This window comes from Ranitomeya variabilis, chromosome 4 (genome assembly GCF_051348905.1).
Source record: "Ranitomeya variabilis isolate aRanVar5 chromosome 4, aRanVar5.hap1, whole genome shotgun sequence".
Lineage (NCBI taxonomy): Eukaryota > Metazoa > Chordata > Amphibia > Anura > Dendrobatidae > Ranitomeya > Ranitomeya variabilis.
In genome coordinates, this window is record NC_135235.1 from 725,591,982 (window position 1) to 725,605,503 (window position 13,522).

Sequence of the window (13,522 nt, forward strand, 5' to 3'; positions counted from 1 at the left end):
TTTGATCACTGTAATAAGTTTTATCACAGTGATCAAAATGTACCTGTGACGAATCTGCCGGCCGGCCGATTCGGCGGGTGCACTGCGCATGCGGCCGCCATTTTGGAAGATGTCGGCGCCCATGGAACAGACGGACGGACTTCGGGAGGCTCGGTAAGTATGAGGAGGGGATCGGAGCACGGGGGGGTGGATCGGAGCACGGGGGGAGCGGGCAGGACGGGGGAGCGGACAGGTGGACGGAGGGGACTACAGGACAGAACGGAGGACTGGGGAGGCGATCGGTGGCGGGGCACATCAGGGTTTCCAGCCATGGCCGATGATATTGCAGCATGGGCCATGGCTGGATTGTAATATTTCACCACTTTTTATAGGTGAAATATTACGAATTTCTCTGATTAGCTGTTGCACTTTCAACAGCCAATCAGAGTGATCGTAGCCACGAGGGGGTGAAGCCACCCCCCCTGGGCTTAAGTACCACTCCCCCTGTCCCTGCAGAACTGCAGGTACGCGATCCCTCCATGATGCCACATAGGCATCACAGGTCAGATTGGCACCGACTTTCATGACGCCTACGTGGCGTCACAGATCGGGAAGGGGTTAAGTTTTAAAATTGCCATTTTGTGCCTCTTTCCTCGGAATTGTATACATTTAAGTATGACATCTACATAGAACATTCTTCAAATTGCAAATCAGTATTTGTTTGTTAGAGACTGTTATTAGGGTTCTCTAATTTTATTGATCCCTTCCTCTGTCCACTGTTAACCCTTCCCTTCCCCTCCCTCAGCCGTGTGTGTACGAGGTGTACGAAGCGGAGCCGTGTGTGTGTATGAGGTGTACGGAGCGGAGCCGTGTGTGATATATGGAGTGAAGCCGTGTGTACGGAGCTGAGCTTAGTTTGTTTAATAAGTAGATTTTTTTTTAATAAAACAATGATTGGATCCATCTCAATATTACATGTATTGTTCTCCAATATTTCCTCTTATTATTCCTATCTGTGTATTATCGTCTTGCATCTTTTTCCTTCTTCCTAATATTATTCTGTGTTCCGCAGCTGCAGGAGAAAATGGCGAAAGTGATGACTATCATGAAGGAGAATCTTCTCCAGGCACAGGCGAGGGTCTATGACCAACAGCGAGACTGAGGCAGTTCCAGCCCGGGAACCCCATGCTAGTGCTTTCACATGTAAAGCGCCATGGAATAAATGGCGCTATAAAAATGTATAATAATAATAATAAAATAATAATAGTGCTTATCTGTATGGTGGAGAGCAAGTTCCTAGCTAAGTGGAAAGGCCCATATGAGGTGGTGGAAAAACTGGGTGAAGTTAATTACAAGGTACACAGCTGGGCCGAAGGAAGCCGCACCAAGTCTTATCGTGTGAACTTGCAGAAACTTGGACGAGACCGAGAATTGCTGGACGTCCCTTGCCTGGGAGCCAGTCCCAAAGGCACAGTGGACAATATCACTGTTGCGGAGACTCTAACGCCCACCCAGAGGCAACGGTGTCAGGAGCTGTTGCAGCAGAACCATGTCCTGTTCTCGGAGCTGTCAAGGCATACTCAGGTGGTAGAGCATGACATGTTAACAGAACCACATGTCAGGGAGAACCTCAAGCCCTATAGAATTCCGGAAGCACATCAGGAGGTGATTTCAAATGAGGTGAAGAGGATGCTAGATCTCGAGGAGATAGAGGACTCGAAAAGTGGATGATGGAGTCCAGTCTTCCTGGTGCCAAAGCCTGATGGTGAGTGGCGGTTCTGCAACAACTACAGCAAGCTGAATGAAGTCTAAAGATTTGATGCATACCCGATGTCTTATGTGGACGAGCTCATTGAGAGACTTGGTCCCGCTAGGTACACTACAACCCTAGACCTGACGAAGGGCTATTGGTAAATCCCCATGTCCCATAGTGTCAAGGAGAAGATGGCCTTCTCGATGCCTGATGGGGGTTTTCAATACACCAGAATGTCCTTCGGTCTTCAGTCGGCCACGGTAACCTTCCAGAGGGCGATGGATCGGATCCTGACTCTGCATAAGAAGTGTGCCGCAGCTTACCTCGATGACATTGTGGTCTTTAGCCCTGACTGGGCTAGTCATCTGCCAAAGGTACAGACAGTTATGGATGCTTTAAGAAATGCGGGGTTCACCATAATTCCGAAAAAATATGCCACGTACCTAGGCTATGTCATCGAGAGGGGCGAAATTAAGCTACAAATAAACAAGATTGAGGCGATTCAAGAGTGGCTGCAACCACTTTCCAAGAAGCAAGTGAGGGCGTTTCTTGGAATTGTGGGGTACTATCGGCTATTCAGTCTGAGTTTCGCTATAACAGCCACGCCATTGATAGATCTTCTTAAAGGCACCTGCTATTTTCTCTATCACTTTCTTACTTTTTAGAGGATAGAAATGAAAACAATATTGAATTGTGCGGCTAAAATAAATCTTGTTTAAAGTTCATTCAAAAAATTGATTAGAAAAATGAAAAGTAAGTTCATAGCACAGAAAAATATGTATTAGATTATAGAAGAGAAAACAAGCATTCATTGGTTCTTACATATGGTCTTTAGGTATGATGTGGTCAAGCTTGGAGATTCTCAAGGTCTGAGAGCTCTGTCTGAACAGGAGTTAGGTCGTTTTCTGTATTATTTTGACCCATAGACTTACATTGGTTGCTCTTTTTCCTGTCTCATAACCACATATGGCGATTTGCCGCTATATTCATAGCTTCTACCATATTAGAAAAACACTAGTAACTTATGGAATATGATTTTTAGTTATTTGCACATTACCTCATTTTGAACTACTTAAGCCTATAGCCTATGACCTTTGGGAACCATTTACTATCTCCAAATAGACACATATTGACAGTTCTGACAAAAGCCCTATAGTCCTGACAAACAGAGAACAGCTGTATCTACCAAAGTCCTCAGAATAACTCAGTCGCCCACTAACCAGAGTTAGACTTAACTGCATATGTTAAGTAATCTATATTTTTCATTCGTAAGAAGATGGCAGGCCCCGGACCGGACCGCGACGCCCATCGGACGGGACCACAGCGGGACCGCCCCTGGGAGAGTATAATCTAACCTCTTTTTGTTATCTTTCAGGTTAAATTGGGGGCTTATCTACAGCATTACAGAATGCATTACAGAATGCTGTAGATAAGCCCCTGATGCCGGTGGCCTTAGCTCACCTTCGATTTTGGGGGTGACAGGTTCCCTTTAACAAACCCTTGTCTTTCTTTATCTCATTTCTCCACATATACCAAGGAAAATTATTTATTTGTGACAAACTGAACTGTATCGGGAGGATTTTCAGATTTCTTGTGCCTGTTGATGTAATATTTATACTTCCTTCCTTTTTTGAGAGCTTTCACATTTTCCCCAATACAATATAAACCGATGTTCAGACTTTCAGCATGTACACAAGATGAAAAGAATGCAGAAACAACTTCTTTTTCTGACATAACTTGGAAACAAATCTTGTCAGCGCTTACTGGTGTCACCAAGTCCTGGATCGTGTGTACATTCTCCACTCTGGCATGTGATGAGGTATGATTATGGAAACATGAATAATTAATGACTTTATCCTGTCCAGGTAGACACATTACCTTAGAAACAACATTTAAGCCTGAGGAAATGTCTAATTGTTCAGTGTTTGTGCCATCGAATGCAAAATCTGTGTCCTGTAATTGATAATATAGCAATTGTGTTTGACTAACAGGAATTCCCAGAAGTTATAGGAACCAGGGTTTCTTCTCTTCCCAACAACCATTGTTCTATTCCCATTTCCATGTTAATGAGATGTGATTGACACTGGGGATATGTAGAAGATATTTTCCAGTTAGACATGATAAAAGTCCATATCATAGTCATAAACACTCCATCTCGTAGTAAAGGTTTAGACTGGAACTGATTGATTTGGAAAGGAGTAGATGGTTGAAACCTTGTCTACTGCTGACCATCCATTTCACATTCACATCTTTACATTGTGTGTAGTTATTTTTACTTAAAACGCAACACTGGTAAAGTCCAGAATCCTAAGGAGATGGATTATCTACAGAGAAAATAAAATTCTTATTCAACCAACTCACATTACCGGATTCACCTCTGTGTATAACATTTATTGGAGCATTTGAAAAACTTTCCAAACATAATCTATTTATGGTCCATGTTAGTGGAGATTCTCAAGGTAACTCTAACCTTGTGTTGCATTTTAATAAAAAAGACATTTTTTTTGGAATATATATTGCTTGCGGTGTAACCCTTACTTCTGGAGCTAGAGTATTTGTTACTGTAAAAACTACAGATACTTGTACTGGTTCTCTGTAAGTTCCATGTTTTTACCTAATCTTCATCTCCTTCTGTAACAGAAAGTAATGAAGGATCCAACATTTTCCCAAAAAGTTGTGTCGTTAACCAAATATCTGTTTTGGATCTTCCATCTTTCCGCTTTGTGATCACATCATTTGTAATATCACCTGAGCACACAGCTTTTTCTTCACCTCTTACCTCTATATTCCAGTATTACATCTGTAGGATTACATTCCCATGTGCCTGTCTTATTATTGTGTACATAATCTCCTTGTGTATAAACCCAGTCTTAGGTCCTGTGGTAGCATGTAATATTATGTCAGTGTCATGTATGAAGTGTAGCTCAATACAGCATTTTACACCAAAGCCCATGCAAATGTTTCCGGTAATATCTACTGAATCATCCAGTATTTCTCTATCTATTAGGTTGTGTAGACTAGATCCTCTTGGTTTCTGTGAACGTAGAGTTCTTTTGAAAGGTTCATTTACTTCACTAGTATTCGTTCCATGATGTAAAATATCTTCTGCATAGATTACAGTTGAAATAATACAAAGTAGCAGAAATGTAATTCCCATCAGACAGTAGCTTTTCCTGGGAAATGTCTTCTTCTCCTGAAGGATTGATGTTGAATCCTTTCCATCAAGGACATGGTGTTTCATATTCCAGCTCTTATTGGAATCCATTTCTTCCTAAAAGAAAAGCAGTATCATTATTTTGCAACATACAATTTGCATTGATCGACATGTACCCACACTCTTTGTTGTCTGCGGGTATTTTTAACCACATTAGATGCTTGTTGTACAAGAATCATACCTTGTCCCATGGTTTTGATTATCTCAAAGGGACCTTCCCAGTTACTTTCCCAAGGTCCACTCTCCCTGAAAGTTTTAGTCATCACTAGAGTCCCTTTCTTGAATTTGGATTCATATGGTGGCTCCATTCTCTACATTCTTGATGAAACATGTGGAAGAAGAGTTTTCCGGCAATAATTGCAACCATTTGGACCTTGTAACAGCATCTTTTTGAGGTGTGAACAAAAATGGTTCATGTGGAAAAATCAATGGCATTTTTCTTCCTGTCATTAGTTCAAAAGGAGTAAATTGAGTTGTGGAAGAAGTTGTTCCTCTCACACTCAACAGTACAAAAGATACGGCATCGACCCAAGTATTGCCTTTGTCCAATAACATTTTGGCAATTCTGGATTTTATTGTTCTATTCATCCTTTCCACAATACCAGCAGACGGTGGATGGTAAGGTACATGGAATTGTTGTTTTACCCCTAGAATAGTACAAACTTGCATGATTTTTCCTGTAATGTGACTTCCTCGATCAGAGGAGATCATTCTTGGGATCCCCAAGTACAAAAGACATGATAAACTAATGCTCTAGCTGTAGACAAAGCATCATCTTTCCTGACAGGTAAAATTTCTATCCATTTAGAGAAAACATCTACTACAACCAATGCATACCTGAGACCATTTTTACCTGATGGTAACAGACCAATGTAGTCGATTTGTAATGTGGACCATGGACCATCTGCAGGTGCGGTTCGGAGTAGTAGCGGTTTCTGTCCTTTTGGTCTTGGATAAATTTGGGCACAAATGAGACATAATTGAACAATACTTTATACAGTCTCTTCCATCTTTTCCCAGTAAAATATCTCTCTGAGAATGCCTAACAATTTCTGTTGACTCATGATTATATTTTGTGATCTCAACCTATAGATGTTTTGGTACAACAGGACGCAACTCCCCATTTAAGTCATGGCACAAAACCCCGTTTTCACAAACAAAGGGAATTTTGGATCAACCCGGGAAGCAACAAGAGATGTGTCTTTTCCTTGTTCTTCCACAAAAGAAGGGATATGCATGTCTGTTCTTTGAACTGCTAAAATCTCAAAAGTTTCAGGGTGAAACACTTCTCCTGTCAGGGCTGCCTCTTTGGCTAACACATCTGTGGTTGCATTTCCAACAGATAATATATCATCAGATTTTTTATGGGCAGGGACTTTGACAATAGCAAAACCATTAGGGTTTTTTGATGCCATTTCAAAAATTGTTTTCAGTGAGTCACTATGTACAAGAGTCTTATTAGAAGAATCTACATAGCCTCTTTTCCCCAAACTGGCAAATAATCTGTCAGTGATCTAACAACATAGAAGCCATCACTGTAGATTACAATGGGACACTGATCATCAGCTTCGTTCAGCTGTAGTACCATTTTTATCACTTCTAGCTCTGCCCTTTGAGCTGAAAAATTACTTGGTAAATTGTGTTTTACAACCTGTCCTCTTTTGGGATAAAAAATGTCATATCCTGAATAGTACCGTATATACTCGAGTATAAGCCGAGATTTTCAGCCCAAATTTTTGGGCTGAAAGTGCCCCTCTCGGCTTATACTCGAGTCATGATCGGTGGTGAGGTCGGCGGGTGAGCACTGTCATATACTTACCTAGTCCCGGCGTTCCTGTCGCTCCCACTGCACGTCCCACTGTCTCCGGGTGCCGCAGCCTCTTCTCCTGAGCGGTCACGTGGGACCGCTCATTAGAGAAATGAATAGGCTGCTCCACCTCCCATAGGGGCGGAGCCGCCTATTCATTTCTCTAATGAAGCGGTGCCGAGACAGCTGATAGAGAAAGAGGCTGCGGCACCGAAGACAGGCAGGGGGAAGGAGCGGGACGCCGGGAGCAGGTAAGTATCGCATATTCACCTGTCCGCGTTCCACACGCCGGGCGTCGCGCCATCTTCCCGGCGTCTCTCTGCACTGACTGTGCAGGTCAGAGGGCGCGATGACGCATATAGTGTGCGCGCCGCCCTCTGCCTGATCAGTCAGTGCGGAGAGACGCCGGGAAGATGGCGCCGAGGAGCTGCAAGCAAGACAGGTGAGTATGTGTTTTGTTTTTTTTTTATTGCAGCAGCAGCAGCACAGATTTATGTGGAGCATCTATGGGGCAACGGTGCAGAGCACTATATGGCACAGCTATGGGGCAACGGTGCAGAGCACTATATGGCACAGCTATGGGGCAACGGTGCAGAGCACTATATGGCACAGCTATGGGGCAACGGTGCAGAGCACTATATGGCAAAGCTATGGGGCAACGGTGCAGAGCACTATATGGCACAGCTATGGGGCAATGGTGCAGAGCACTATATGGCACAGCTATGGGGCAATGGTGCAGAGCACTATATGGCACAGCTATGGGGCAACGGTGCAGAGCACTATATGGCACAGCTATGGGGCAACGGTGCAGAGCACTATATGGCACAGCTATGGGGCAACAGTGCAGAGCACTATATGGCAAAGCTATGGGGCAACGGTGCAGAGCACTATATGGCACAGCTATGGGGCAATGGTGCAGAGCATTATATGGCACAGCTATGGGGCAATAACGGTGCAGAGCACTATATGGCACAGCTATGGGGCAATGGTGCAGAGCATTATATGGCACAGCTATGGGGCAATGGTGCAGAGCACTATATGGCACAGCTATGGGGCAACAGTGCAGAGCACTATATGGCACAGCTATGGGGCAACAGTGCAGAGCACTATATGGCACAGCTATGGGGCAACGGTGCAGAGCACTATATGGCACAGCTATGGGGCAACAGTGCAGAGCACTATATGGCACAGCTATGAGGCAACGGTGCAGAGCACTATATGGCACAGCTATGGGGCAACGGTGCAGAGCATTATATATATGGCACAGCTATGGGGCAACGGTGCAGAGCATTATATATATGGCACAGCTATGGGGCAACGGTGCAGAGCATTATATATGGCACAGCTTTATGTGGAGCATCTATGGGGCCATAATGAATGGTATGGAGTATCTATTTCTAATTTTGAAATTCACCGGTACCTGCTGCATTTTCCACCCTAGGCTTATACTCGAGTCAATAAGTTTTCCCAGTTTTTTGTGGCAAAATTAGGGGGGTCGGCTTATACTCGGGTCGGCTTATACTCGAGTATATACGGTAGTGCCCATCTGAATAAAATCTGGAACCATCTACAAAAATTGGTTCATCTGTTGCCTCTGGGTTCCTTCTGAAAAGCGATGGACTAGGATCCTGAAAAGACTAAACAATCATGAGTTTGCCCTTCATATTGCATCAACTGAGGAAGAACATATTTGGCCTTATAATCTACCTCAATTTGTTTGGGAGATAATGACACTAACCAATGAGCAAATCTCTGTGACACACCTGGGATATTATTCTCAAAGAGAAGTTATAGTGTAGAATGAGGAGTTTGCAAAGTGATTTTGTTGAACCCAACGATATGTTCAATTACTTTAACTGCAAATTATTCACCTACCAAGTGTCTTGCACAGGTCTCAAAACCTCTTTCAACAGGTGAGAGAAGCTTAGAAAAATAGCCCAAAATTCTCCACTCTTCTCCCTACAACTGTAGCAGCACAGCAGACACAGATGTCTCTGATGTGTGTACTTGCAAAGCAAATGGAGCCAAATGATCTACTGTGGACAAAGCATGTGACTTTTGTAAATTCATTTTCAATTGTTCAAATTAAGTTTGTTGTTAATCACCCCAAGGACCAAAGTAATCACTATTTTCACATGTTAAAAGATCATACAAAGGCATGGACTTGTCTGCAAAATTGTCAATGAAGTCCCTTGAATAGTTCTAACCCTAAAGGTGCCTTCACACTAAACGATATCGCTAGCGATCCGTGACGTTGCAGCGTCCTGGCTAGCGATATCGTTGAGTGTGACAGGCAGCAGCGATCAGGATCCCGCTGTGATATCGCTGGTCGTTGGTTAAAGTTCAGAACTTTATTTGGTCGTCAGATCGCCGTGTATCGTTGTGTTTGACAGCAAAAGCAACGATACCAGCGATGTTTTACACTGGCAACCAGGGTAAATATCGGGTTACTAAGCGCAGGGCCGCGCTTAGTAACCCGATGTTTACCCTGGTTACCAGTGTAAAATGTAAAAAAACAAACACTACATACTCACAATCGCGTCCCCCGGCATCCGCTTCCTGCACTGACTGAGTGTCGGCCGTAAAGTGAAAGCACAGCACAGCGGTGACGTCACCGCTCTGCTGTTAGGGCCGGCACTCACAGTCAGTGCGGGAAGCTGAGGCCGGGGGACGCGAATGCGAGTATGTACTGTTTGTTTTTTTACATTTTACACTGGTAACCAGGGTCAACATCGGGTTACTAAGCGCGGCCTTGCGCTTAGTAACCCGATGTTTACCCTGGTTACCCGGGGACCTCGGCATCGTTGGTCGCCGGAGAGCTGTCTGTGTGACAGCTCTCCAGCGACCAAACAGCGACGCTGCAGCGATCGGCATCGTTGTCTGTATCGCTGCAGCGTCGCTTAGTGTGACGGTACCTTAAGACCCAAGAAGTGTCACAATGCCTTCTATGATGTTGGAATTGGTAGAGAAGCAATTGCCTCTATTCTTTCCTGCAGTAGCTGTCTTTTTCCTGGACCCAACAACACTCTTAAAAACCTGACCTCGGTTTGCATCAATTTGACCTTTTTGGTGTTCAATTTCAACCCTGCATCATGCAGCAGCTCAAACAATTCTGTCAGAAGAGAAACATGTGATTCTTTATCCTCAGTAGACAACAGAATATCATCAACATATTGCAAAATACAATCTGGCCTAGAAAATCTAGATAATACCTTTTGCAACGCCTGATGGAAAACACTAGGTGACAAATGTTCTCCTTGAAGTAACCTGCAAAACAGATATTGTTCATCCAAGAAAGTAAATGCAAACTTGTACTGACAACTCTTTTCAAGAGGTCAGTGCTCAGTCAGAAGGCTAATGAATACAGATTTCAAAAAACTGACCGTCACATCCAAACATAGACTAAGTGTGAACAGGTGCTGAACCTAGAGTCACCAACTCATATACAGTCAAATAAATAGGGCAGCACACTGCAGCGCTAAAACATGCAAACATGAAAATTGAACTGCATTACTGCACTAGAAATATGAGAAAAATGAGAGCGTTTAGCGCATAAATTGGCCAATTCATGTGTACCTGGTAGCCACATAGGGCATCTCTCGTATACCAGGTCCTAAACTTTTTTGAAATTTATATTCATTATTCTTCTGACTGAGCACTCCGCCTCTTAGCCACAGGTGTTTTAATCGCAGCAGGTCCATTACCCCTCCACAGAGAGAGAGAGATATTTAGTCTAAGAAGAGGTTTCACACGTACCCATTCAGATAAAGACGTTTATTCTCAGCGAGGAAAGGAAAGTTTAGAACCTGGTATATGAGAGATGCCCTAATGTGGCTACCAGGTACCCATGAATTGGCCAATTTATGCGCTAAACACTCATTTTTTCATATTTCTAGTGCAGTAATGCAGTTCAATTTTCATGTTTCATGTTTGCATGGTTTAACGCCGCAGTGTGCTGCCTTATTTATTTTATAGAATCAATTGATTCTGGAGGCAATTTATACTGACGTTGTGGTGGAGGATCTCGACCTTCCACATTTACAACAACATCCTTCATTGTACCAACCTCATTCCTGAACAGAGCCCAAAGAAAAGGAAAAAGCTGTACAATTTCTGTCAGTACCTCATCACCACCAGTTTCAGGCCACAAATGATCTGTTGACACATCATCATTTAAGCAAATACTTCCAACATGGCTATAATCACTAGGGTCAATGATTTCAGGTTTACAACCATTAGAATCTTTCCAGATCACTTGATTTTCTAGATCGACTACCCAACCGAATTTCTGCACAAAATCTGTGCCAAGTATATTTTGAGAATCACGACAATAGCAAATGTCAATTCCTGTTTTGAAAGAACTAGGTATTTCCAACATCACATTGGTAACCAAGGTTGCTTTAGTTCCACCTTTCCACTAAAACCAACAATAGTACAAACTGGTGAATCTGGTTGTAGCTTCAAATCAAGATTTGTAACACTTAATTGAGCTCCTGTATCAATAAGAAATACAACATTCTGTCCTGCTAAATTTCCATTGATAAATGGTCTTCCACAGTCATCCAATGTAACGAGTCACAAATTCCAATGGATGGGATGTAGGAGTAGTCTGTGATTGTCAGAAGATGGAGGAGATGGGAGAAGACCAATGTCCTTTTTAAAAGCACTTGAAATTCTGTCCCTGGACTCAGTCTCCTTCACGGTCATCTCTCTGATCTGTCGGATTAATGGTGCATACGGTGACTGCGTTTGTCTGTTGTCAGTCTGAGTGAGTGCAGAAGAATGTAATGGAGGTGCAGAAGGTTTGGTGGATGATTTTGGCATGAGTCCATTTTCCCTTCCAAGCTTACCTGTTCCTTGTGTACCTGTCTCTGATTCTGCTCTCAAGAATTTTCTGCACTGCCATTTTAAGTGTCCAGGTATACCACAAAAATAACACTGGATATTGTTCCTTTGTGTAGTATTTTTACCTCTATGATCAATGTAATCTCTGTTCTTGGATGTTACTGTGGGTCTAGGTTTCAGCTGACTTCTTTCTCAGGAACTACAGCTATTTTAGTTAATAAAAACTGTTGCTTCTTCCAATGATGGCTGAGCACTAGCCAATTGCTCTGAGGCAGGCTCTAAATATTTGAACTTTTTTACAAAAAATCTGATCATGGATGTTGGCTCCGGATGAGGCCTAAGATCCATCACCATCCTAAAGGCCTGTTCAAATTTTACCAAAAATGCAAATGGGTCAACATTAATATTAGTTCGTACATTTTCCAGATCATCAATTGTCGGAGTAGCTTCGCCGGTTGTAAACAGTATTGATTGTCTAAGGGTACCGTCACACAGTGCAATTTTGATCGCTACGACGGCACGATTCGTGACGTTCCAGCGATGCATTTACGATATCGCTGTGTCTGACACGCTACTGCGATCCGGATCCCCGCTGAGAATCGTACGTCGTAGCAGATCGTTTGAAACTTTCTTTCGTCGTCTAGTGTCCCGCTGTGGCGGCATGATTGCATTGTGTGACACAGGTTGTATACGATGTGCGCACAGTAACCAACGGCTTCTACATCGCAAATACGTCATGAAATTATCGCTCCAGCGCCGTGTATTGCAACGTGTGACCGCAGTATACGACGCTGGAGCGATACTTATACGACGCTGCAACGTCACGAATCGTGTCGTCGTAGCGATGAAAATGGCACTGTGTGACGGTACCCTTAGTCTGTCTTCTTTTGTGCTATGTGTCAATTCATTATCATTTAATCTGGGTGTGGTCTGTAGCCTTTTTCCCATATGTGAGGGTAACCATACTTTGAATATCTTATTTTTTTGTTCATCATTAAGATTGAACTTATCTGTGTTTGATTCAAAAATGTCTGCACTATAAAAGGCATCCATCTTGTCATTGAGGTTTGGAATGTCTTTTACAATTTTCATTAACTGATCCTGTATTTTCAGATTAATTTGTGCTGCTCTGTCATGGAATTTTTTTCTGTTGTAGTTCATCTGCTTGTAAATATTCTACTGAAACATCTGGATTTTGTGTGTCTGGTACCAATGATGTGGCGGCATTGTCTTCCTGTTTGTTTGATCGTGTAACAACAGAAGCCTTTTTTATATCTTGGTGCAATTTGGACAATAATTATGTTCGAGCATCAATTTGATCTTCCAATTGTTCATTATGCTCTGACAATATCAAACAATTTGGACAATCGAAGTAATCCCCGTCAGACTCTTGTGTGTTACCTTGTGTGTCAGTATGACCAATGTCTTGTGTGATAGTACATGCTTTATGTATTTGTGTTTCAGTTTTCTCAAAGACTAAATAATTGGACACTCGGACCATGTACATGACATTTTGAAGCTTTCTCTGTAACTTGTTTTACTGAAAAAACCTCTTATCAATTTTAAGATTCTCTTCTTCACATTGGCTATACAAACTAGACCATAATTGTGGATCTGTATGGCTATGAACAAACTCTATATTACTTTTCTTAGAATAATCATGAATAAAATCCATTTTCTCACCTATGGAATGTCTTTTCCGCTAGTGGATTGATCCAACCGTCAATGGATGGTCCTCCGTACCTTTACTGACTGCTCAGACCTCCGCCTGTATGGGACACATGCAGCTCTTTATGGTTGGAGACACAAATCTTCACTCCTCTGTAGGCTCTGTCTGATCCTTGTGACGTGAAATAGTGGAATTCCTGCGCCTTGAACAACAGGTGTTTAGCAGAGCTCTCCTCCCCCTGTGTGCAATCAAAAG